The sequence below is a fragment of the Thalassophryne amazonica genome, chromosome 8 (genome assembly GCF_902500255.1).
Source record: "Thalassophryne amazonica chromosome 8, fThaAma1.1, whole genome shotgun sequence".
NCBI classification, from domain to species: domain Eukaryota; kingdom Metazoa; phylum Chordata; class Actinopteri; order Batrachoidiformes; family Batrachoididae; genus Thalassophryne; species Thalassophryne amazonica.
Window position 1 is genome coordinate 73412303 of NC_047110.1, and position 26040 is coordinate 73438342.

Here is a 26040-nt window from a genome sequence, read left to right on the forward strand (position 1 = left end):
GGCCCAAGAGGGTTAAATCTAATATGTTTGGCTTTTTACCGCCAATATTTTGTAAAAGTCATCAAGAAGTAAACATTTCTAAATCTAAAAATGCTGTTTTTGTAACCAGACAGGATGTGAGGTGATTTAGAAGACATCTTAGAGATGTTAGCATGCTAACTATTGATACAGGAATGTTATTGTGAAGGACACTGGACTGAAACAAATCAATCGAACTTTGGTTCTGTTTAGCAGTCTTAGGTTTTGAGTAAAAGCTCATTGTGACAGTGTTGGGTTTTCCTGTGTTTTATAATCTATTCAAACATTGCACACAATAACACCAAGTAACCACGATCTGGCTACTCCCCGGGAACGCCCATTAAGCAACAAATGCTAACGGTTTCTCACCCTAATTTGTAGCTGATCTGACCGTAGCTTTAGATTGGAATGGCATTGATTACCAGGTATCAGCAGCTTGGTGACATTATGTTCAGTGATGGTATTAACAGTTACTGAAGCAATATGCTGGTCATACTTTGCCACCCATTATAAAACCATCTCCAAGTTCAGAAAAATATGCATTAATTAACCACAAACCAAGGTTAGCCGGTTAACAGTTTAGGAACTCTGACATGGGGGGCGTGTTCAGGCTTCTTTCACCCTGCCCAGGTCATACCAGACATTAAGTATTGGATGGGAGCTTGGTGGCATTCAGATATACCTCATTTAAGCTTCAGAAAATCTATGACTGATGTCAAGGAGTGTTTGCCCAGTATATTTTTGCCCAGGTGGTGATTGTCTAGTGGTTTAACAGCGGGCTTGAGACCAGAGGATCCTCGGTTCAAATTTCCATTTGGCCAGAAAATCGCTAAGGGCCCTTGGGCAAGTTCCTTAATCCTGAAGTTGCTACTGGTGTGTAACGAGCACCTTGCATGGCAGCACCCTGATATCTGTGTGTATGTATGGGTGAATGCAAGGCATTATTGTAAAGTGCTATATAAATGCAGTCCATTTATCATTTACTATAGGGAAGCCGGGACACAGTGGGTCAGAAATGTTGGTTGTGGCAGCATAAACACATTGTGCATAGGTTTAGGTCATTCTATTGTGGATTTAATGCAGCAAGTTATTGTTTATAAGGCTGTGTTATTTATTTTTCCCCAAGTGTAATTTACAGGTGTTTAAAATCAATTTTAAAATTTTTGATTCACTGTTTCCCGGACACTAATTCACGGGGCATAGTGAATCAACTTAGAATATAATGAAAAAACACATGATTATAAAGATTTCTTCAAAATTATTAAATATATACTGATGCATATGCAAACTATAATCCAGCAAACCAGCTATGTAATGTGTGAGTGTCTTATATACTGATATAAGGCCTTTAGAAACGATTATAAATACAAGTGTCATAATTTCTGTTCAAACATGAAAACAGTTGTTTATACACACAAATTATAGAAATAATTCATGGAAAAATAAATGTATAAGCTTCAACAAGTAATATTTGCTATCCACTTGATGCTGGGCTTCGTAAATCACTTTTCCAGACTGATTCACTGTGCCCCGATTCACTGTGCCCCGGGTGCATGTGACACACGAGTCATGTTATCAAATAGCTGATAGTCTGAAGAAGACATAACACATGCTCATCAGTTGGACGGGGTAGTCTTCTAACTAATAAGTTTTTTTGGACCACCTTTCCTCTGTTGTGAGAAATAAATGCAAAGACACTGACATCCACAAAATTTACTTTTGATAGGAAAAAAATGATTTCACTTGCCACTTAGTTTTACCCCTTAATGTATCCAAAAACAAAATACTAATTTATAAGCGGGATGTGTTTATGCATAAAAATATGACATAACTGCTGCAAATATATATGTAGTTTTGCAGACATAGCTACTGATTCACTGTGCCACGTGATTCACCATGCCCCGGTTTCCCCTATATATATTCTATGGTCGCATGTAAAGCTGTTTAAGAGACAAAGAGGAAATCTGTTGAAGGAAAGGGCTTATCCTTCATTTGGGAAACCCAGGTGTGGTCAAGTCAGGTCTGGGAGCATGTGTCAATGTCGTGCGCCACCACATCCACATAGGTGTCAACCTGACTCCAGAAGGATCAAGAGGGTGCAGGTTGTCTTTGTAACCACCAACTCCACTATTTGATTTCATTGATGAACTCATCCTATCTACTGTTAATCAGTGAAATCACATCGCGGAGTTGGTGGTTACAAAGAAAATCTGCACCCTCTTGGCCCTTCTGGTGTCACGTTGACACCTATGCATCCACCACACTGCAGAAACATGGGTCCTGGATGGTAACCACCCAGACAGGCAACTGGTCAATAAACACCATTTGAAATTTAACCATCTACCACCATGAGGTGATACTTGGACATCACTTCAGCCTTTTCCAGTTTGTTGGGTTCTCAACACTGAAGCACTTGGGTACTACATTCTCAGGGAAGCACATCTTATGGTTGGAGCATCGTAGTTGACATTCCCTCACATTACAAATCATCTCCCCAAGTAACCACTCATTTGACACAAAATTATTTGAGTGGTACCTATGGATTCTCTGGCAAGATGTAGTACCAAAGGCATCCAGTTGTCACACTTTTGGTAAAATGGCATTGTGAAACAATATAATAATATACTCTATTTTGGTTATTACTCTGACCACCGCCGCAGGAGCAGGGCTATGTAATTGGTCTTGTGCGTGTGTGTAAGAACAAAATACCTAAAAAAAAACCTTAATGGATATTCACCAAATTTGGTGGAAATATTACTTGAGTTAGTGTCTCCAAATGACAGCCATTTGGTCAAAGGTTTAGGTCAAGCAACACATAGCACAAAAAAAGATACTGACCATATCTCCTCTGCCAGTGTGGCTAGAGATTTTATCAAAAGCATATCATGATGACTAAAATATTTTTGGTCGATTGCTGTAAATGATTTCATGATGAAGTCACAGAAAAGTCATTATGTGAAGTTACAAAGTGTAAAAAAAAAAAACTTGACTGAAGAGTGTGTGGTGCCTCAAAGCTCACTGCGTGGATTGCTGACAGTAAGTATTCGTAATTCATAATGTCTCAGTAAGCATTAACCCACTGATGCCTTTAATTTTTGATGCAAGTCATCCCTACATAAAAGAAACATAAAAAAAATTGCAAACACGCTTAAATCGGGTTAACTTTGGAAAGTGTGTTTTTTTTATTTGCTGAAGGATAAGTACATTAATCCCTGGATACTCCTACGTTTGTGTCAAAATGTCCTTGGGCAAGTCACTGAATTCCAAATTGCAAATCAGCCCCTTGCATGGCAGCTCCTGGCATCGGCATGTGAATGTGACTGTAAGTCACTTTGGATAAAAGCATCTGTCAAACACCGAAGAGTAAATTGTTGGTCGAATCTCAGATGAATGATTTGAATACATACATTCCCAAAGAGACAAGTGCTGACTTGTTCTTAAAGTTACACATTGTGGCGCTGTCACTACTCTGGGAAACTGAAGAGCTCTGATTTGCCCCAAAGGTGCTATTTTCTGTGGACACAGTTTTAGAGCTTTGCTGAATATTACTTTGAGATGTATTTGAATGCACAGTGCATGTGCATGCATGTGCATCCATGTGACCCAACCTTTTCAGTCATGTAATTTTGACATCAGTAAAACTGACAGTATAAGAGAGAGAAAGGGAGAGAGATAGAGAGAGCTGACTGCTGAACAACCGTCAGCTCAAGCGACTGGGACTTTTTTTGTTGTTGTTGGTGGCGGTTTCATCGTTGTTAGCATAGCCAGTTGATACACAGATAATGTGAGTGCTATATGGAACAGGGGCAGAAACTCAGTATTTCCAGGTGAAAACTGGTGTTCTCCAGGGATGTGTTCTTGTTCCGACACTGTTCAGTGCTTGGGTGTTGAGGAGGGTTGTGAAAACCAGTGGTTTAGGTGTGTTTGTTGGCAAGGAAACATTGAGTGACCTTCACTTTGTGCACAATGCTGTGATATTTGAGGTATTAATAAATTCTCTGATTTCAGCATGTGGGCAGCTGAGTGAGGAATCGGAGTGTCTGGTTTAGCAACTGTCCTGGATTAAGACGTAGAGCCAAGCTTTCAATGACTACCTTTACTTGGCCATCAGAGGTGTACAAATTCAACACTATGGTCATAGTGTTGAATTTGTCAGCAACATTCATGTCTCTGGGCTCTTTGGTTTTTGAGATTGAGAGATGCCTGGGAAGAGCTTACACGAGGTCGTTGAACAGAGGTGTTTGACAATGTTGACATATCTGCAGGAGAACAAATGTCCAAGTCTTTCAGGTCCTGGTGCTTTCTGTCCTACTGTATGGTTATGAGACTTGGACACTGACCTAAGGTGACAGCTGGATGTCTTTGATATTAGGTCTCTTTGGAGGATCCTTGCGTAATGCTGGAATGAATTTATGTCAAACAAGTAGTTATTTAGGGAGACTCAGAGGAGAACTATTGCTTTTGCTGTAAGGGAGTTCAGCTATAACATTTTGGCCATGTGACACCAACGCTGTACCTGGCTGCAGCAGATAGATGGTTACTTTTGAGAAGTGGGGATGGATGGGTTGTCTGCTTGGATTGTTACCATCCAGAACCCAAGACAGTTCTGTAGTATGGTGGATGTGGTGACCCATGACACCAGCGTATGATCTCTGACTTGACTTGTTTTGACTTAATCATAGTTAGGCCTGAGAGCAGGTAGCTGGTGGGATCGAACCCGGATGGCTCGCACTAAAGACCATTCCTCTACCAGGTCAGCCAAAGGGGAATTCCCCGTTAGCCAAGCTAGCGGGAATGTCTTTTCAATCAGGACCAGGGACCTTCATCCCGCTACACCTGAAACAATCCTTCAGATGGTGATGCAAGCACCAAATTCAGCACAAATACTCAGACTTTTGAAAAAACAGAGTAGCCACTTGAATTTTCAATAGGCGACTAGGGAGGGTTCAATTTAAGAATTACACAGGGGTCAAAATTTTAAAATGCTCTAAGCATATTGAAAACTATACCACATTAGTTGTCTGATCATTAAGATTCCAAAAAGGTAGTTTGGAATATCTATGAATGAATGTAATCGAGTTATGGGGTAAAAACCGCAAGAATAGTGACAAAGGTCAATTTCAGTTTGTACAGGGCTCAAAAGGTAATGTCTCATGATGCAAATTACTGGTTGAGCTAATAGGATTAATAAATGAAATAGTTTTGACTGTGTTGAGTGCTTGGTCTCCAAAATAAACGTCAAACAATGTCAGCGTCCATTGGATTCTATGACATGTGACAAATGTTATCCCATAACATGGTGCAAACTATTCCTTTTTGAAACCCTGTTAATGCAACCAATAATTTGCATCACTTTTAACCAAAATTGTAGCATCTTTAACTTTTGACCCCTGTACAAACTGAAATTGACCTTTGTCACCATTCTTGCTGTTTTTACCCCATAACTCCAGAACATTTAGTCATAGATAGTCCAAACTATACCTTTTTGGAATCTTTAGGTTCAGACAAATAATATGGTACAGTTTTCAATATGATTGGTGCATTTTTAAATTTGATCCCTGTGTAATTCTTCAATTGACCCCTCCCTGGCCACCTATTGAAAATTCAAGTAGCTACTCTGTTTTTTCAAAAGAGTAACATCTAAGAAGTATTTGTGCCGAATTTGGTGCTTGCATCACCATTTCAAGGATTCCTCTGTAAATATTCTGCTATCTGCTGCACTACTTGGATTACCAACATATCAACTGGGGTTCCATTCCAAGCGTGTGCTTCAAGCTACCTATATGTGTCCCTGGACATGACACTTTGTCTGTGTTGTCCCAGTCCCCCCCCCCCCCCCCCCAAAAAAAAACATCTTTCCATTTTTTTTAAAGTTCCTCTTTAATCCTTAAAAACATCACAAGGATCTCCATTAGTCAATTTTCACCAAGCTTTCACAAAATGAGGAAAACAGTCTGGGGGAAAAAAAAAAAAAACTGAACTGTTTTGGTAAAGTCTGGGAATAGAGCCTTGTAGTAAAATGAGAACAAAGCTGAGTTGGCCACAGAAATATCTTCAGTTTGTTTGAAGTGCCAGTATGTTTCAGATTTTAAAAACGCCCTAACTGGAACCACATTTCAGTCCCAAAAAGTTACTCATGGGCGGGAGGGTGGGGCTCGCAGACACACATAAAAACACACATGCGTGCACATGTACACACTTACACAAACAAAACAGATCTATCCTGGTCAGTCATTTCTGGAGACATTCCTGGCTGCCTTTCCGTGACTCTCCCTGTGCAGTCTGCTACTATATGAAACAACCATTGCAGAGGAACACATGATTTTTGTCTGTCTATATTTTTTCTCGATAATCCACTGAACTAAAACCGTACTGTCCTGACCGAGACTTGTATTTTGCTGAATCCTGTGTTGTATATGCTTCTTCAACACGTGCACATAGTGATGATAAGCCGTGAACCCTCTTCAGATACAATAATCTTTTGTTTCATTCATTGTAGTTGGATGGCCTGTGTGGGACCTTAAAGTTTTTCTGTTTTAAATACCCAAATTTAAAGTATTGGGTGTGGGGCAGTTTCGACTGCCTACCGCAGCGTCACCGTCTAAGTTCAAGAGATTCTCCATCTTGATTCAATTAACGTTCAGTGGTGTTTATATCACATTCCACCAATATAGGTTACGGATTCTAGAAAAAGCCATCAACCCTGTTTTCCTTCCTGACCCAAAAACCTGATTCTAATGTCCTCCACCTGTTGAACCCGCCTCACTCATCCATGTTTTTCCCTTTACTTCAACTGATAATGTTACAAGACCTACATGAGTCACCTGTGGGAGATTTGAAAAGCACCATTCTTTCAGCTTGCAACCGTAGAGTCTGGCTTCATCTAGTACTATGTGTTGGGACTTTGATGTTGAAAAATTCCCAAACCTTCATTCTGTAACAATTCCTTACTGGAGAAATTCAAACAGGCTTGTCTTACATATAGTGGTGAAAGCTGGGCTTTATAACAGTGATACTTGGTATCTAGCAAGAATTGGAACATAGACTGTAACAATATGGACAAAGCCTCCGTGACGTCACCCATATATTTTCTGAAAAACGGGATTTTAAGCACAAGCATGGCGCCTCTGGATACCGCCATCTTGGCTGTGTGTGACGCTGCCCAACTACCAGCTAACCCATAAATGGGTAAAGGGGTGGAGCGTGAGCCATACTGGTATGAAAATTCAATAAGGTATATCTTATATATTATATTCCAATTCTAAGGTGGAACTATGCCAGTATACAAAAGTATATCTAAAAAGGAAGAGTAAAATAGGAGAGTAGAAAAGAGTAGAGTAGAGCCACTTAGGTGCCTGGTCTTGAGAACCAGGGGATGGTAGGTTGAAAAGCTTTTTTATCCCATGGGAACTCTCCCTACCCACCCAAGCAGCTCAAGAAAAAGGTATATATAATATAATAAGTAATAAGACATAAGAAGGATAAGACATCACAGGAGAAGATTGTTATCAAACACAAAGGAACCAACTATTTTGTAAGCTACGATGAACGTTGCTGGGTGGAGCAAATGAATGCGTAAGGGCATTCTTATCTCAAAGTTGACAATCTAGCTATGACAAACAAGCTAGGTAACCTGAGATGTTGTTGTGGATGGGGAAGTGGCTCAAATAACGAGTTGGTTGGGTGTGTATTAAAACTATGACAGGCTCAGTAAATGTGGCACTATCAGTGTAGCTGACATTAGCTAGCTATCAGTACCTGCTAATTAGTGCTAAAGGTGCCAACATACACAGCAAAATTTTCGTTTTGTCTTTTTCACTTGTGATCCATCCTCCAGTTCCAGGTGATTACACCATCATGTCCTGTTGCATCACCACTAATAGGCCACCAATGTGAAGCTTGAGTTTTGACCGCAAGCTAGCACTTATGTTAGCAACACATGAACACTTTCAACATCTAAATATAACCATTTAATTTGGGGATATGTGTTGATTTATAGCATAGACTACCAAGGGCGCAATTTAGAACTAGAAATTGGGGGACAAAGTGCGAGGCCTCAGGGGGTCTGGGGGACACTTTAGGCCCCCAGAAGCCAACGGTTTCTAGATAAGCTCAGATGCATTCTGAGCATCCAGAACAGTAATTTTAATGTTTTGAGAAGACCATAAAGTGGACACCATTTGACTTACGCAATTTGAAACGGTGGATATAAGTACTTTATTCTGAGAATAGCCAGCATAGATTTTATTAACATCCTTATCACCACATGTGTAGAACTCAATGATAGGTTGAGTTTTCATAAAAAAAACAAAAAAAAAAACAACTGCAATGTGGTAAAATGTATTCATAAATATGAAAGAACAGGCTCTTAATCATTATTAACTATCGCATACTGTATTTTTATCTCAAGATTTGTTTTTGCATAAGTTTGAAAAAACAACAGATCATAAGTTTAGGATAAATTACTTATCATGAATTGAATTTTCGAAGTGGCACTAATGACAGCACTCATACTGAACATAATTTCACTTGCATAGACTGATTTTGGGGATCGAGCAATAATTGCAGATGGGCTTTCTGAGGTCCCAGATAGCTTTTCTGATTTCTTTTTCTAACTTTCAGAATTTAGTAAATTAGCATATGGTCCATTGATACTTATGTGTAGACACTAGTCCCTAGAGGCAACTATTTTTGTTTTCAAATCTGGGCAAATGCAGTCCCAGAAAATTCCGAATGTGACAAACAAGAAACAGGTGTTGTAAACAAGTCAATGCTGCTAAAAATACAAACTTGCAGAAACAAAGATACTATTCTGACATGGTTTTGCACATGAGACTGACATGGTTTGCACATAAGACTGGCATAGCATGTTTCAAGTACACACATATATGTCAGAAGGTGGGGGGACATATCATATTCTGTCCCCCCCTGGTTGAAAAGGTGGGGGAGACATGTCTCCCCTATCCCCCACCAAATTGCGCCCATGTAGACTATGGGAAATATGTCCTTCGCCTTTCTCTTTTGTGTTTTTTGTTGTTATAAAGTGTAGCTTCTGTCTAACTTCTGTCAATGAGATGTTTTCTAGTGGGGTAATTTCTGCCGCCAGGACTCAGTGAGATACAATCATGCAATAGAAACCCACTGGCTCCAAAACAAGACACCTTAAAAACACTCATATGTCACCACCAGACATATTTCCTGATCTTGTGCTTATTGGCAATGGCTCTTGTGGGTCATGGAAAGGCTACCACTTGGAGCGACATTGTGAGCATTGAACACCATGTCTCACAAAACCAAACCTACTGCTTATTGTTCCGTCATGCTTTGCTTCCTTTCCTCCTTCCTTTTCCTCTCTGTCTCATACTGTGACTCCATCTCGTTCATGTCCTTTCTACTTTTCTTCAGCCAGCTGACATCCATCCCAAACAGGAACAGTTATTCATACACTTGTAAAGTTTAAGTATTTTAGATCTTCCTCCTGCAATTTTTTCCCTGTCTACTGTCTCCAGCAGTTTCTGTTTCATCTCATTCCTCTCCGTCTTATCCTTTTCCCTTCTTTTGAAATGGTTAAACAACAGAGCCCCTGTGATAGCAAAGTGAGGATGTTACCAATAAATGGAGAAATATTTTTAACTCAAGAAAAAGAACGAGGGACGGGTGAATTAATCTGCGCCAAAGAAAGAGTCATCTGGAGTTGTTTAAGTTGGACAGACCAGTTTCCGGTGTTCTGAAGAGGCCAAAAATATCCAGAAACATAAAAATTCAGCAGAAAGGACAGGATACACCTACACACTGCTTCAGCAATGTAAGCTTAACTGAGAGCTTCCAATATGGTAGCAAGGAAGAAAGCCAAGCACTTTAAAATAATCATATTTATATATTGCTTGTAATCACAATGAATTAGGTTGGCATTGTGCAAGCTAATGCTAAGCCAGTTATACAACACATTATGTAAAGCCAACACAATGACAGCATTTAGCAGTTATCAGTGGCAACTGGATTAAATATATATATATATATATATATATATATATATATATATATATATATATATATATATATATATATATATATATATATATATATATATATATATATGTATAAACGGCTGAGTGAATCCTTGTCATTTGATTGGTGCTTTGTATGTCACATGACATGGATTATTTGTCCCATTTGTGTTGCATTGCATTTAGCATGCAAATATGGTTCCATTTACCGTGCAAATTTGGTTCCATATGTTTTGTACCATTGTACGCTGTGAACCCTGTCCACGCACACACTAGTACACTAGTGGGGGCGGGGTTTAGCTAAACATGGCATGGTTTTGCTGACGGATGATGATTTGAATGAGCTAATTGACGGTGCTAATTCTTCAAACATACATAAACACACACACACACACACACACACACACAAAACAAATCCACTACACTGTAAGCTGTCTAGAGGCATGAAAAAGCTGTACAAATTCCAATTTGACTGAGGACAATTTTGGACTCCTATTTAAAGTTTGTGTTGGACTGTTGATGTCAAAGCACCACACCAAAATGTAAGTCCCTTGTCTGTTGTTTAGAAATTCATATAATGTCAAATGACAAGGATCTATTTTAGCCATTATATAAAACAAATAATAAATGTTGTTACATTCTTCAATGGAACAAATATTTAATGAGGTGAAAGATGGCATGTTCCATCTTTCACCTCATGAAATATTTGTATATTTGTATGCACCAGCCAAATTTCCTCTATATCCATATTGTCAATTGTGTCCTAGCATGGCCCAAGCAGAGGGTCACCCCTTTGAGTCTGGTCTACTTGCGGTTTCTTCCTCAAGTCACCACTGTTGCCTATGTGCTTGCTCTAGAGGTTGGTAAGGTTAGACCTTATTTCTGTTAAGCGCCTTGAGGCAATTTGCTACCATATAAATGAAATATAGATAGATAGATAGATAGATAGATAGATAGATAGATAGATAGATAGATAGATAGATAGATAGATAGATAGATAGATAGATAGATAGATAGATAGATAGATAGATAGATAGATAGATAGATAGATAGATAGATAGATAGATAGATAGATAGATAGATAGATAGATAGATAGATAGATAGATAGATAGATAGATGTGTGTGTATATAAATTAAATATTTCCCAATAATAGCTCGAAGAAAAGACTAATGATCCAACAGATTATAGCCAGTGATCATTATGATAAACTTTGCTATTCATCAACTCATATTTCATAAATACTATGGCTGAAGAAACCCACTAAATACTTAGCTGTTGTTGTTTGGGAAATTGTATATACTTTGTTAACTTAATAAATGTACTCAAATATATATATACATTTAGCATTTTTATCTTGGGGAGTTTTGGCTTGATTAGAGTGGATTTATCTGCATGTTTGCACTAGTTTTTCTTATTTAACATATGTTAGTATTTAAACAACTCATTGATGATGTTTGATGACAGTGTACTACACACACCATGCTTTATATATTAGACATGTCATCTCACACTATTTTCACAATATGACTAAAGGAATATATTGTGCTTACAGTTTCAAATATTATATTTACAGTAGGTCTCTGTGCTTACCCTTAGTCACAGAACACATGAGAATCTATTTATGGTAGTAAAAACTGAACAGATTTTGTTATGTTAAGACCTTGTGGTTTCAACGGTTGCTGTTCCAGCTGTGGAATTTGAACACAAGTGCCCAGTTTAGGTCATACAAAAAAAAAAAAATACTCCAAGACATGCAGACCAACGGCTGTAGCAGTCTGAATCATTCCAGCAAGCCAGAACTGAGCAAGGTGATATGTTTGTGCAGATTGGACAAGCAAAAGGGGAGGGAGGGAGAGAATCCAAACCCAGTTTAACCATTTTTGGCTGATGCACATCTTCATTGTAGGATATGACGAGCATTGAATTAATTACAGTTGGGTATTTTTAAAGTGATGATGATTCTTGTTTGTGGTGCTGCAGTCCAACACCAGGATTAAAGAATAAGCTTACATTTTTTTTCAACTCTAGTCATATTGAAACACTGCTTGTATTTAAAGCATATGTCACACCGAGACGGATCAAGGAAACGTATGAGGAACTAATATGTGTTTTGGATATCCATTTTTGTCCTGCAAATGTCCTTTTCCCATTCACTAATCGTGTTCCTTGTCACTGCCAGAGCATGTTCAAAATTTTGAGCAGACATCAAGCGGAGAGCTTTCCCTGTGCCTGCATGTGTGTTTACCATGTTGTCCTCTACTTGTTTTTTACTTTTATGATACTGATGATGCTCACGATGTTATATCCTGTGGCTGTCCAATGCTTCAGACTGGGCTTCTGATTGGCCAAAGCTCCAGCGTGGGTGTACATTTTGCACCAGTGGAAAGAGGACAGCTCTCCTGACAGCAACATGCAAGCATGGCTGTTCATTTACCAAGGATAGACTTAACTGAAGAAAAAGACAGCGCAGCTATATGTGGGTTTTTTTGGAATCTACAGCAGAGAACACCCGGTACATTCTCTTGGCGAAACAGCACCCAGAGTTGTTTACTGTCCTCGCCATTATGTACAAGATGCTGCCATTGCACAAATGTGAGAAAGTATGACATCATGATCCCCAAGTAAGCCGGTTTCTATTCACTTTTGTGCTCAGACCGCTGTGAATCCTACTCAAATCCGGCTCCCCCAGTGCACATATATGTCTTGAAACTGGGAAAATTATTTTGCTGAATGCAGCTCTCTGTGTTTCCAATGGAAATGCGACATAATCTGTCCCCAAATCCACGGAAGACCAACAGATTATGCTATTTTGCCACTAGACAAAATATTTAAATATGTAATTAATTCATTTGCTCTATCTGTCCCAGTGTGACAACACCATAAGCCTTGGAGTGCTCTACTCACATTTAACAGCTGCTTAATTTACAACAAATCCATATCTGAAATATTCGTTGATGAAAGAATGAATGAGATTGAACCAGGCAGCCACCATGACAGTTACAAAAATCCATTCTATGTTCAAAACAGCAATGAAATAACACTGGCAACCTTAGCCCACACTCGTGCTTTTTTTGTGTTCTCATCACAAAATGAGTCACATTTTTGTGATGTAGTTTGTTTTAATTTTATTTCTAACCCTAACCTAACCATCTCACCTTCAACTAACCCTAACCATAACCCTCACAAACACACCGCCATGTCACCTCGCATTTCGTGATCCCGTCACTAAATAAATTTGTGCTCCAGTCACGAAAATGTGGTGCATTTGTGACAGTATCACGAACCATACATTAATTTACTTTTTGTGATGCCATCACAAACTGGAGTGTGATGGGGTTCGGCAGCCTATAGATGAAGCCCATTAACTCGCATGAGTTGGGGTCCACAAAATCGGACCGTGAGTTATCTGAAACCACAAGTTAATAAGGTTGACCAAAAAAACTTCAAATCAGCTTACCTTGCAATATTACAATAGTTGCGACCATTTGAAGCATAGACTCATCCTTGAAGAACGTGTAGATCAAAGGTCTCAAACTGAGTCCAGAAAAGGCCAAGAGGGTGCAGGTTTTCTTTGCAACCACCCACTGCACCAGGTGATTTCACTGTTTAACTGATTTTATATAACGGCTGAGTGGATCCTTGTCATTTGATAGGTGCTTTGTATGTCACATGCTTTGGATTAATTCGTCCCATTTGTGTTGCATTGCATTTAGAGTGCAAATTTGGTTCCATATGTTTGGTACTATTGCACTCTGCACACGTACACGTGCACACACACGCACACACACACACATGCACACGCGTACACATGCATGTGCACACGTGCTCATGGACATGCACGTGTGTCCACACATGCTCATGGGCACACACGCACACAAAACAAATCCAATGTGCTGTCTGGAGGCTGTTAGCAGGAAGAAATGCTGGACTAATTTCTGATGTGCTTTTTTTTCCACTGCACTGAGGATGTACACAGGCTTTTTTGGTAGTACACGCATGCACAAGCGCCGACCCCGTTGAGTGTGTGCGCGCGCGGTGCGCGGGGGACAACAACGTTACAGAGACAATGATCTGCTTGAGCTAAACTGACGCTGCAAATTCTTGTAACACACATATTTAATTTGGTGAAATATTTGTACAATTGAACTCAGAAGCATTCATTATTTGTATACCATCAAGCAGCTCTCCTTTGGAAGCTCTCCTTTTGGAGGAATGTGAGGGACATAGGGGTGCTCTTGAGTGTTCCGTCATGTATTGGTACATGATAGCCAACATTTTTTGAGGTGTGACACTGAAGTTTTGTTGACTAAAATTAGATTAGCCTCCGCTGTATCAGGCTAAAAACTTTAATCGGGTAATGCAAAACTTTAGCTGACTAAGCCCTTTGTGCAACGATTAACGTCAAAAAATGAGTCAACTAAGTGAGTTTATTCGACTAAACAAGATTAGGCTGCTTTATGAAACTGGGCCCTGGTTCCTACTTCAGGCTGCTTGTCATAAAATAAGACAAGACAATCGCTGTCGAAAAGAAGAGAAAATGTGAAGGGAAACAAAATTGTGACTGTCAACGGCATAATGCAATCTTCAACTTCACCAGTAGATGACATTAAATCATACGCACTGTAGCTTTAAACTGCAAAAACTCCACTATTTGCAACATGGAGATCTCATGAGACTTCCAGCAATTTTTTTAAGGCATAGATGTGCTTATAAACATTACCTGAGTAATAACTGTCCATGTTACTGTAATATGATGATGATGATGATGATGATGATGATCATGTACAGTTAATAACTGTACATGATCATCATCATCTTAGTTTTGTTTATTTGTGAGTGGTGCATTGTGGACCAGGACTGTTCCTGAGTGCTGCTGTGCACCGCAGCCAGGCACAAACGTATGTTTGGGTTTGTGCACGCGTGCACGCACACGCACAGAAGTCTGCAGTTTGTCAGGACTGCGAGCTGCAGCAGAAAATCTCAACCCTCATCTCCTCCCCTCTCCACCTCCACATCCAGCCTCCATTATTCCGGTGTTTTGTTTTCTTTTCCCCTTTTCTGTTCTTTTAGCAGCAACTCCGATGACAGCGAGAAACGCAGCTGGATCAGGAAGGCAGCGTAACGGTCGCGCCGTTAACCGTTGGTGGTGGACGCCCCCTCTCAGGCTGACCGTTGGTACGGTCTCCTGTGTGTGTGCACGTACGGGCGCCGTTTGTGCCGGTGGCTGATTTAAAAAAAAGGGGGGGTTTGGTCTCCACTTCACATCGAAGGAAAGCCTCTGTCGCTTTTTAAATCACGCGCGTGGACTTTATTTTTATTCTATTTTGAGTGTCGAGGACGCGGAGGACCAGACTCCGAAATCTTTTTCTCAGCCGACAGCGATCCTGTAACTAACTAAACATCACAAACATGGATGCTGATGTTCCACCTCCCTTCATAGGCCGGCCGGGAAATTGGGATTATTTGGAACATTTTCTTCCCGATACAAGACTCGTTTCTTTCTGGGATTAATATCTTTTTTCTATTCTTCCTTTCCGTCTTGGAGCCGGTTTTGCGTGGGAGCTTTTCAGTGAGTGTGTGTTGTGCAAGGTAATAAGTTAAAGCTGTCGTCTGAAGGTGTGAGCAAGCATCGCTGTCAGTTTAGTGAATGTGGATAATTAGTTACTATTTTAGGTTTGTGAGTCAGACCTGGTGATGTGTGAGTTCACCCGAGTAATAGTTCAGAAATGAATCACGCAACATGATAGTACCACATGTCATTTTTTTCAGCAGTTGCTAAAACTACTGAACCCCCAGGCACTGTTATAACACTGTAATAAACTGGTTTCAACATACAGCACTGATTAATATCAATCAATCAGTCAACATGTATTATGTAGCCCTTTGCAGCAGCCAGACAATGTCCACAGTGTTTAACAGTAAAATCAAAGATCAAGAATTCACAAAAATAAAGCAAACATACATTTAAAATGGCACATAAAAGCAAAATATGTCAAAGTCTAAGTCGGCTTTATTGTCAATTCTTCACATGTACTAGACATACAAGGAATCGAAATTTCGTTTCTCACCTTCCCTCGGTGATGACAGGACAAGACATTAGTGTCTGAGGTAATAGTAAAAGTAAAAGTGAAAAGTGCAGTAGTGCAAACCATTTAGTATTTGTAGTTGCAGCAGATTTTTGTTAAGACACTGTACAAGTGGTGTGATGGTGATAAAGTGAAACAGTGCAGGACATGGGCAACAGATATCATATATATGTGTGTGTGTGTGTGTGTGTGTGTGTGTGTGTGTGTGTGTGTGTGTGTGTGTGTGTGTGTGTGTGTGTGTGTGTGTGTGTGTGTGTGTGTGTGTGTGTGTGTGTGTGTATGTCACAGTACCACTAGGTATTAAAATCTAGTTTAAATGAATAAATGGTAAATGGATTGCATTTATATAATGCTTTTCCATCAGATGCTCAAAGCGCTTTACAATTATGCCTCACATTCACCCATTCACACAAACAATAAGTCAACAATAAATAAGTCTTGAGCTTTGATTTAAAAATGCTAGGTCAGAAATACTGCGTAAATCTGGAGGTAGCTTGTTTCATAGTCTGGACCCAGCTACCGCAAAAGCACAATCACCCCTGAGTTTGTTTTGACCTTCGAACATCTAAGTAAACTTGGCCAGATGCCCAAAATGTCCTGCTGTAAGTGCGGACAGTTAAAATTTAAGATAAGATCATCCTTTATTAATCCCACAACTGAGAAATTTACGACAAGTAGGAAGGTGCAAGGCCATTAATAGCTTTAAAACAAACATTAAAATCTTACAATCAATTCTAAAACAAACTAGCCAGTGGACTGAGTAAAGTACAGGGGCAGTATGCTCATGTCTAGAAGTGTTCATTAAAAGACGAGCAGCTGCATTTTGCACAAGTTAGAGGCATGCAAGAGAAAACTGATTAAGTTCATCACTGCTATTACTCCTCATAGGCAGATAGATTTGCAGATCATATGCATAACAATGAAAGCTCAGGTTGTGCTCGGCTATAACTGACCCCCAATGGCAACATGTACAATGAAAATAGAACAGGGCCGAGTATAGAACCCTGTGGCACTCCACAGCAAAGATGAGTAATTGATGAGGAGAGGTCACCAATCATAATGGAAAAACTCCTCATTCAAATACAATTTAAACCATTTAAGTACAGTACCATGAATGCCAACAAGATGTTCTAACTGGGAAACAAGTATTATGTGATCCACAGTGTCAAAGGCCGAAGTGACATCCAATAGAACCACCACAGCAGGATTCCCTGCATCCACAGATAGAGTGATGTGATTACGTACTTTTAAAATTGCTGACTCTGTGCTGTGTTGTGATTTAAATCCAGATTGAAATTTTTTAAGGATGTGATTGTCTTCTAAAAATGACTAACTGTACAAAAAGAACTTTTCTAAAACCTTGGGGAGAAATGGCAGATGTGACACAGGTCTGACATGGGATAAAACTGACGAGTCAAGGTGAGGTTTTTTTTAAGAAGGGGTCGAACCACAGCATGTTTAAAAGCAGCTGGAACTAAGACAACAGTTGACAGAAGTTAGGAGGCCTGCCCCAACAGCATTAAAAACCTCTTTCAGCACTTAGCTGGAACAACTAAAGGACAACTTGTAGGTTTTGTGTGTTTCACTACATATAAACAAATTACACCGCACTCACGATTAAAAGGTGCCAAACATAAATGAAACCTATAAAACAGGGGTGGGCATCGAGGGCCGAGACACTGCAGGTTTTCCATGCAACCATTCACCTCAGCAGGTGGGTTGCTGATGAGCTTCTCCTCTGAAGATAAACACCTGGTTGTCAATGAAATCACCTGCTGAGACACCTGATCATTAATGAAATCACCTGCTGAGGTGACTGGTTGCACGGAAAACCTGCAGTGTCTCGGCCCTTTATGGCACATGATTGCCCACCCCTGCTATAAAAGAAAGAAAAATGTCTGCACACTTAAATCCTTTATATATTTATTTAAAGGCAAAGCTTTCAGTCAACAGACCTTCCTCAGGGCTCAGTCACAAATGGAACATACAACACACCTATCAATTAAGACTCATCAGGTGTTCAGTAACACCTGCACCGATGAATTGTAGTCCAAGTGTAGTGGAAGTTGTAGTTCTTCCTGTACTTCCTGTTTTCATAATTCCTCTACTCAAGGAAGCTAGGCATTAAACCTACACCAATACAGAATTACCCTCCACAAAAAAAATATATTTACATGTCAACACACATACATTCAAACAGTATAAGTTCAAGATAACTGCATAAACAGCAAAAACTTCATAAACTGCAGTTTCAAGACTAAAACAAAATGTATACCTCCAATCATAACATGACACTCATGTTAATGTCCACATTTAAGCCTTTAGGGTGTAAGGCATCCAAAGTATGGATCCAAAATAATTCCCTTTGGCATAGCACTTTATCAGTGTTTCCACCTCAATTGACGTTGCCCCCAGCTATGCAAATTTGTATGTGGGATTTTTTTGAACAACAGTTCATTTTCAATGAGGACAGAAATCCGTTCTGTAGCAATATAATCAGATATTTTAGGTATTTAGATGATGTTCTTTGTGTTTTTAAAGGGTCTCGAAATGAGCTCAATGAATTTACCTGTCCAGATCTGAAATTCACTGCTGAGTTTGACTCTAAACATGCATTTCTTAGATATGTGGATCAGACTAGAAGATGGGAAATTGATCACAACCCTTTATCGGAAGGAGACTGACCGCAATTCTTTCCTGCTGGCAAGTAGCTCACATCCCAGGGCTCTAAAAAATGGACTGCTCAAGAGCCAGTTTTATAGACTTAGATGGATCTGTCACTCTACTGAAGAATATGAGGAGAATGCATTAGAAATGATACAAAGATTCTTGGCCAGGGGTTACCCCATGAAGACTGTGGAGGAGGCATATAACATTGCCCTATCCACACCACGGCCACACCTTTTGGAAAAAAGTGTCAAAAAAGATAAAAAGTTTTCAGTTTCTTGCATTACTACTTTTACTCCAAAATCCCACATAATTAAAAACACAATCATGAAATATTGGCATCTTCAGGATTTAAGTGTGCAGACATTTTTCTTTCTTTTATAGGTTTTGTGTGTTTCACTACCTCACTAAGGGATGAAAGAGAGATGGGCTGAAACTGCTCGAGCACAGCAGATTGTGCATGAGTAACAGACAGTTCAACATTACATTTGTGATCAGCATTCTCTCTGACTGATGAGACTCTGTCAATGAGAAACTGCTCACAGGTCGTGGTTATAGCATCCATCAAAACAGGTACGTGGGTTTATAACTGAGTTTATAATCTGAAAAAAAAAACACTCGGACGATGACAACTGCTGGAAATAATGCGAGACAGATATTGAGCTTTTGTCTGCTTCACAACCTTTTGGTAGTCAGTCAGACTGTCCCTCAGAATACCCAGAGACACCTGTAGTTTGTCCTTTTTCTACCTTCTTTCCACCTGCCTGTTGTGTTGCCTGAGGGCTTGGGTCATGGCATTTACCCAGGGGTCAGATCTTAATTTTGTGAATCTGCAGTGAAAAGGGGCAATAGAGTCCAGAATCGCTGAGCATGTTTATTGGAAAGAAGAGAGTATATTTTCTGGGAGTAATGGAGAAACCAGTCCATTCATGGCATAAAACTGAGAGTCCATGAAGGCAGCAGCAAATTCCCCCACCATCGAGGAGGTGACCAAGTAGCAGGAAGAGGCAGGAACAAGTGGCTTACCAGTAGATGGAGGAGCAGTAAATTCAAAAATAATAGTGAAGTGATCTGAAAAAGCAATGTCTGATATGTCATGAAGAAGAACGGAGAGCCCATGAGCAATAACCAGGTCCAAAGTGTGTCCAAGATGATGTGCTTGTCCAAAAGAGTTCAAAAGGCTTTTAAAATCATCAGACAGCTGATTAGACGGACAACAAACATGAATATTAAAATCACAGCAGACCAAGAGTTTGTCATATTTTGGGATAAAATCTGCCAAAAACTCAAGAGAACTCTTGAATAAAATCCTTATTAAATTTTGGTGGGCAATAAACAACAGCACAGGGCAGGCAAACTCCACCACAAACAACTGGAGTTCAAAAGTGGAGTAATTATATGTATATAATTTAAAGTTCTCCTTGAAGACAGCGTCAGACCACCGACCTCGTCCTGATGCTCGCAGGGAGCTGAGAAATGAACAGCCGTGCGGGAAGAGCTCCGAAAAGGTGTTATTTTCACCTGTTTTCAGGCAGGTCTCCATTAACAGGAGAAAGTCCAGAGCATGAGAGGAGAAAACATCATTCAGGGTGAAAGTCTTGTAAGTGATCTGGTGCTTATGAGCGTCAAACGAACTGAGCATACGTCAGTCTGCTGGGAGACACGACTGAGTGCGTGGAGCCCCATCTGTAGATCCTCACAGGCTGGACAGCCAGCCAGACCTACTGATAGCTTAATGCCAAGGAACACCACACGTTGTAGCAGTCATACGGTGTGAAGAATCCGGCCAATAAATGTCCAGGAACATCTGTGAAGGAAGAAGCCTCTCTTCCCATGTCTTCTGTGGAGATGACTCAGAGGTAACGCACAGAGTGGCCAGTGTTGGTAATCAAGTACAGACGCCAAGAAAGGCGGTGGTGGAGGTGTCTTTGACTGTCTGCCAGAGCCAAGGATAGCCAGGTTTTCCACAGAAACGTGAATGTTGATGAGAGTCTGGCGGTCATATACCAGCAGCGGTAACACATTCTGTACAAGAAGTAGCAGAATCAGGAAAAGCAATAACAAACTCAGTGCACATAGAATGTTCAATCACACCTGTTGTCTAAGGTAAAATTGGGCTGAAATATCACATGATGGTGAATCATCACCTGAATGTGGAACATTGTTGATGACAACAATCGCATTTGTCTAGTCAATAGAAACTCAGCAGTACATCTCCAATTATCCATCAGTGTACTGTATAGCCAATTAACTGAGTCAGACCTGATTCATATCCCCACATTAGGTACCTCAACCAATCAATCTGGCAACTATAATTGCATGTTTTGATGCACAGTTGCTGGGCGATGCTGCAATCCATGTAAAAACTTCATGGAAATGCACCTTTGCTGGTGAGCACTGGGATAGTTGCATCAATTGTGGATGAGGTAGCCAATTTCTTAAGCAACATCGGTGGCTGTTAGTTTTGTTTCACACAGTGTAGGTCTGACCGAGTTTGTGGTGGTGCCTTGGAATCCATCTTTAATGCTTTCTTTGATTTCAGCATAGTCCAAAAAGTGCACTTCAGTGGCAGAACTATCAGTGGCATTGTAGTCCACTTTGCTTTTGTGGTTCATGTAGGTTGAATATTTTGATTGCCTGCCTGGGTGGTTGCTATCTAGAACCCCTGGGCTGTTTATTCTGTTTTGAACACCATATCCAGGTAAAGAATCAAGTATGAGAAACTAAAGAACTGCACGAGCAAAGGTTGGAAAGCTCAATGTTGGCAAGTGGAGGTTGGATGCCAGGGCGTTGTTGGTCAGTCCCTTTGCAAAGCATATATTGCCCTTGGAATTATGGGAGAGAGGTGAAGAAGAGTCATTTTAACCACCACAGATGCAGTAGAGAAATCATGCTGATGGCTCTGGTTGAAGAGAGTAGATCTGTAGTTTGCTGTCGGGGCCGGTGGTGGGCACAGCTAACCAAAAAGATAGCTTCGATAACCATTAATCCACTAAATGAAAAGTTAACTTTTATAAAGCTAAACGATAAATCCTTATAAAATTTAGCGGAAGTTACAGATAAAAGCTAAACCGATAACTTTCAGTATTGACTTCAGCACACTGGCAGCTACTGACACAACAACGAGTTAGCGCTTCTGTCTTATCAGCCTTCTGTCAGCAAAAGAGACCTGTGATCAGAGAGAAAGGAGAGAAACAGAGAAAAAAAAGATCATTTCTCTTCACACCATACAGACCTGCCAGTCATTTCACTGGAGTCTTGCACAGGCAAACAGTTTTGACTTAAGGTTATAATTTTAAACAAACTAAAACATAGCTGATATTTTCACTTTTGATGTGATGTTAATTTTAATAACTTGTCCGGAATTAGTTTGTTTAAAATTATAGCCATAAGCCAAAACTGTCTGTCTGTGCAAGACACCAGTGAAATGAACAGCAGGTCTGTATGGTGTGAAGAGAAATTATCTTTTTCCCTCCTCCCTCTTCCTTTCTCTCTGGTAGTCAGTTGTCTTCTGCCTGCAGAGGATAGAGCTCTACCATTCATGGCTGTCTGTCTGCTACAAAACATGTAACACACAGGCACTAAAATCTTTGATTTCAGACTTTACAACAAATGTGTTTAACTGTTAAGCTTATTCACTATGCCCGGAAAAATATGTTAAAGTCTAAAAATTATCGGAACTAAATTTATCCGAAGCTAATTGGTCCGCTGATGGTTTTCAAAGTTATCTAGAAAGCTAATCCCCTAATGAAAACGTTAGCTTTGATAATTAGCAGTTAGCGGATTAGCGAGACTGTGCCACTGGGCGGGGCACAGGCTGGAGTGTGATCAACCCTGGTCGGGTCGCCTGGGTGAGGGTGTATGATGTTTGAAAGACGCAAAATACCTAATGACCCCAGGTAACATCATTGATGATGTGCCCCAGCACAGCAGCGAAAGATGTTGCTTTATGAGTGTGAAGGAGCAATTTGGTGTTGGGAGTCTAGCTCAGTGACACATAGGCAGGAGCAATTAGGATTTGATCATGTGACCCTGATGGTTGAGCAGATGGTTTGCTCTACTGCCACCACAATCCGTACTTGGATAAGCAGCAGAAAATGAATGAATGAGCAGCAATATCCACTGAGCTACAGTCTTGTAACAGTAAATGTCACATCGGTCTGGAAAGTTTTATAGCCTTAGACTGTCAATTGTCCACTTACACTCAACAAAAATATAAACGCAACACTTTTGGTTTTGCTCCCATTTCGTATGAGATGAACTCAAAGATCTAAAACTTTTTCCACATACACAATATCACCATTTCCCTCAAATATTGTTCACAAACCAGTCTAAATCTGTGATAGTGAGCACTTCTCCTTTGCTGAGATAATCCATCCCACCTCACAGGTGTGCCATACCAAGATGCTAATTAGACACCATGATTAGTGCACAGGTGTGCCTTAGACTGCCCACAATAAAAGGCCACTCTGAAAGGTGCAGTTTTATCACACAGCACAATGCCACAGATGTTGCAAGATTTGAGGGAGTGTGCAGTTGGCATGCTGACAGCAGGAATGTCAACCAGAGCTGTTGCTCATGTATTGAATGTTCATTTCTCTACCATAAGCCATCTCCAAAGGCGTTTCAGAGAATTTGGCAGTACATCCAACCAGCCTCACAACCGCAGACCACGTGTAACCACACCAGCCCAGGACCTCCACATCCAGCATGTTCACCTCCAAGATCGTCTGAGACCAGCCACTCGGACAGCTGCTGAAACAATCGGTTTGCATAACCAAAGAATTTCTGCACAAACTGTCAGAAACCATCTCAGGGAAGCTCATCTGCATGCTCGTCGTCCTCATCGGGGTCTCGACCTGACTCCAGTTCGTCGTCGTAACCGACTTGAGTGGGCAAATGCTCACATTCGCTGGCGTTTTGCACGTTGGAGAGGTGTTCTCTTCATGGATGAATCCCGGTTCACACTGTTCAGGGCAGATGGCAGACAGCGTGTGTGGCATCGTGTGGGTGAGTGGCCCATGGTGGCGGTGGGGTTATGGTATGGGCAGGCGTCTGTTATGGACGAAGAACACAGGTGCATTTTATTGATGGCATTTTGAATGGACAGAGATACCGTGACGAGATCCTGAGGCCCATTGTTGTGCCATACATCCAAGAACATCACCTCATGTTGCAGCAGGATAATGCACGGCCCCATGTTGCAAGGATCTGTACACAGTTCTTGGAAGCTGAAAATGTCCTAGTTCTTGCATGGCCGGCATACTCACCGGACATGTCACCCATTGAGCATGTTTGGGATGCTCTGGACCGGCGTATATGACAGCGTGTACCAGTTCCTGCCAATATCCAGCAACTTCGCACAGCCATTGAAGAGGAGTGGACCAACATTCCACAGGCCACAATTGACAACCTGATCAACTCTATGCGAAGGAGATGTGTTGCACTGCATGAGGCAAATGGTGGTCACACCAGATACTGACTGGTATCCCCCCCCCCCCCCCAATAAAACAAAACTGCACCTTTCAGAGTGGACTTTTATTGTGGACAGTCTAAGGCACACCTGTGCACTAATCATGGTGTCTAATCAGCATCTTGATATGGCACACCTGTGAGGTGGGATGGATTATCTCAGCAAAGGAGAAGTGCTCACTATCACAGATTTAGACTGGTTTGTGAACAATATTTGAGGGAAATGGTGATATTGTGTATGTGGAAAAGGTTTTAGATCTTTGAGTTCATCTCATACAAAATGGGAGCAAAACCAAAAGTGTTGCGTTTATATTTTTGTTGAGTGTATATTATGATGCCAAAAACAGCAGGGGTAGATCCTAAAATCCTGTCAGATATCAAGGAAATCTACCAAATGCTTGCTCAGATCTTGGTCATAGACCTCAACATTTTTAATAGATTCATATCCATAGGATTGGCAGACTGCTAAATTCTGATATGAGAGGCATCAGGCCAGGAATTGGTGGTAACATTGTATCAAATATAAAGGAAATCCACTGAGTAGGCCCTCAGATCTAGCTCTGTACAGCCAGGTTATTAACCCACAAGTGGACCTGTTACCCAGTCAGTCACTGCTATAGGTTCTGAGGCCCATTGGTGTTGGTATTTATTCCCAGGATGCATGTCCAACACAGGCCATTACCCTTTTACAGCTGGGTGACCTGAGTGAATGCAGATTCTTATCCAAGGTCATGAGTAGATGTAGCATAACTGGGAATCAAACCAAGGTCTGCGTATTGGTAGCCCTACCACTTTCCTCTCTAAGATATGTGCGCTGAGTACTACTCAGTGTGGGGTATTTTTCCTACTTGCCTCAGCAAAGAACCAGTGAGACCTTGATTTTTCTTCAGTTTTAATAATCAAGACGGAAGGTTCATGTTAAATTTGAGGGCATTGCCAATCCTTAATTTACCTTTTATACACTGGCTGCAATATCTCAGTAGTTGCTAATAACACGTGATCTCTGCGGCACTCCTCAGTATTCTTGAACGCAATTAAAACCACAATATACAGTGTAAACACGGAACGTTTTTCAAAGGTAATGCAACCTGGTGACAAAGCGGTGGTGGGAGACAAAGGACAAGACTGAAAAATGCATGGGTGTGTGTTGCTGTGTGCACAGGTGCACTCAATCTAAAGCCCCAAACAACATGAGCTCAGTGGTGAGTGGGCGGGTAAACGCAACCCTTCATTTTTTCAGCACACTGCTAAACTCTCACCTCTGTGTTGCCAGCCCCAACACAATTCGACTTTATAGGTGAGAAAGTAGGTTCATGTCGAACACTGTTGTGGAAACATCCCGACCAAGTTGCAACAGCCTCAGGTGGCCAATACGATCCTTCAGCAATACAAACCGGTTCTGCTTGTGTTTTTTTGGTGCCAGTGTTGTGGAGGGACACTGACTGTTTGACAGTGAAGACATCACTGTCCTTACTTTGCTTTCTCCTCCAGCACCCCCCCCCCCCCCACCCCCTTGTCCCATCCACCCAGTATCCCAGATGTGAGGGAGGAAGCGTAGGAGGAGCAAGAGGGTGTTTGTGTTCCTCAGGGTCCCTGCTTCCTGCAACATTCTAGAGGAACTTGCACGTGCTGAAAATCCCAGCTGCACAGACAAACACTCAGGCACCAACACTTTCAGCACTCCAACACAGTTTGTACCTGCATGTCGAAATAACAGACTTTATTTCCCCAGTGTGGTTTAAAGCTGTAGTTATGCATTCGTTTGGATTTTCTAGCATAGTTCCAAAC

The 26040-nt window shown here is 40.8% G+C and overlaps 1 protein-coding gene across 6 annotated transcripts in view; it reads left to right on the forward strand.

Annotated features, from left to right (window-relative positions):
• The window catches only part of frmd4a (FERM domain containing 4A), a 241423-nt gene that overhangs the window by 123594 nt on the left and 91789 nt on the right, over window positions 1–26040 (forward strand). Inside the window, exon 1 of one of the 6 annotated variants that reach the window (XM_034176653.1) lies at window positions 15349–15616. The exons of the other annotated variants lie outside the window; for them this stretch is intronic. The gene's annotated coding sequence lies outside the window, so the exon portion shown is untranslated. Of the gene's footprint in view, window positions 1–15348; window positions 15617–26040 lie in introns of those variants that run through there. 6 annotated transcript variants of the gene reach the window in all.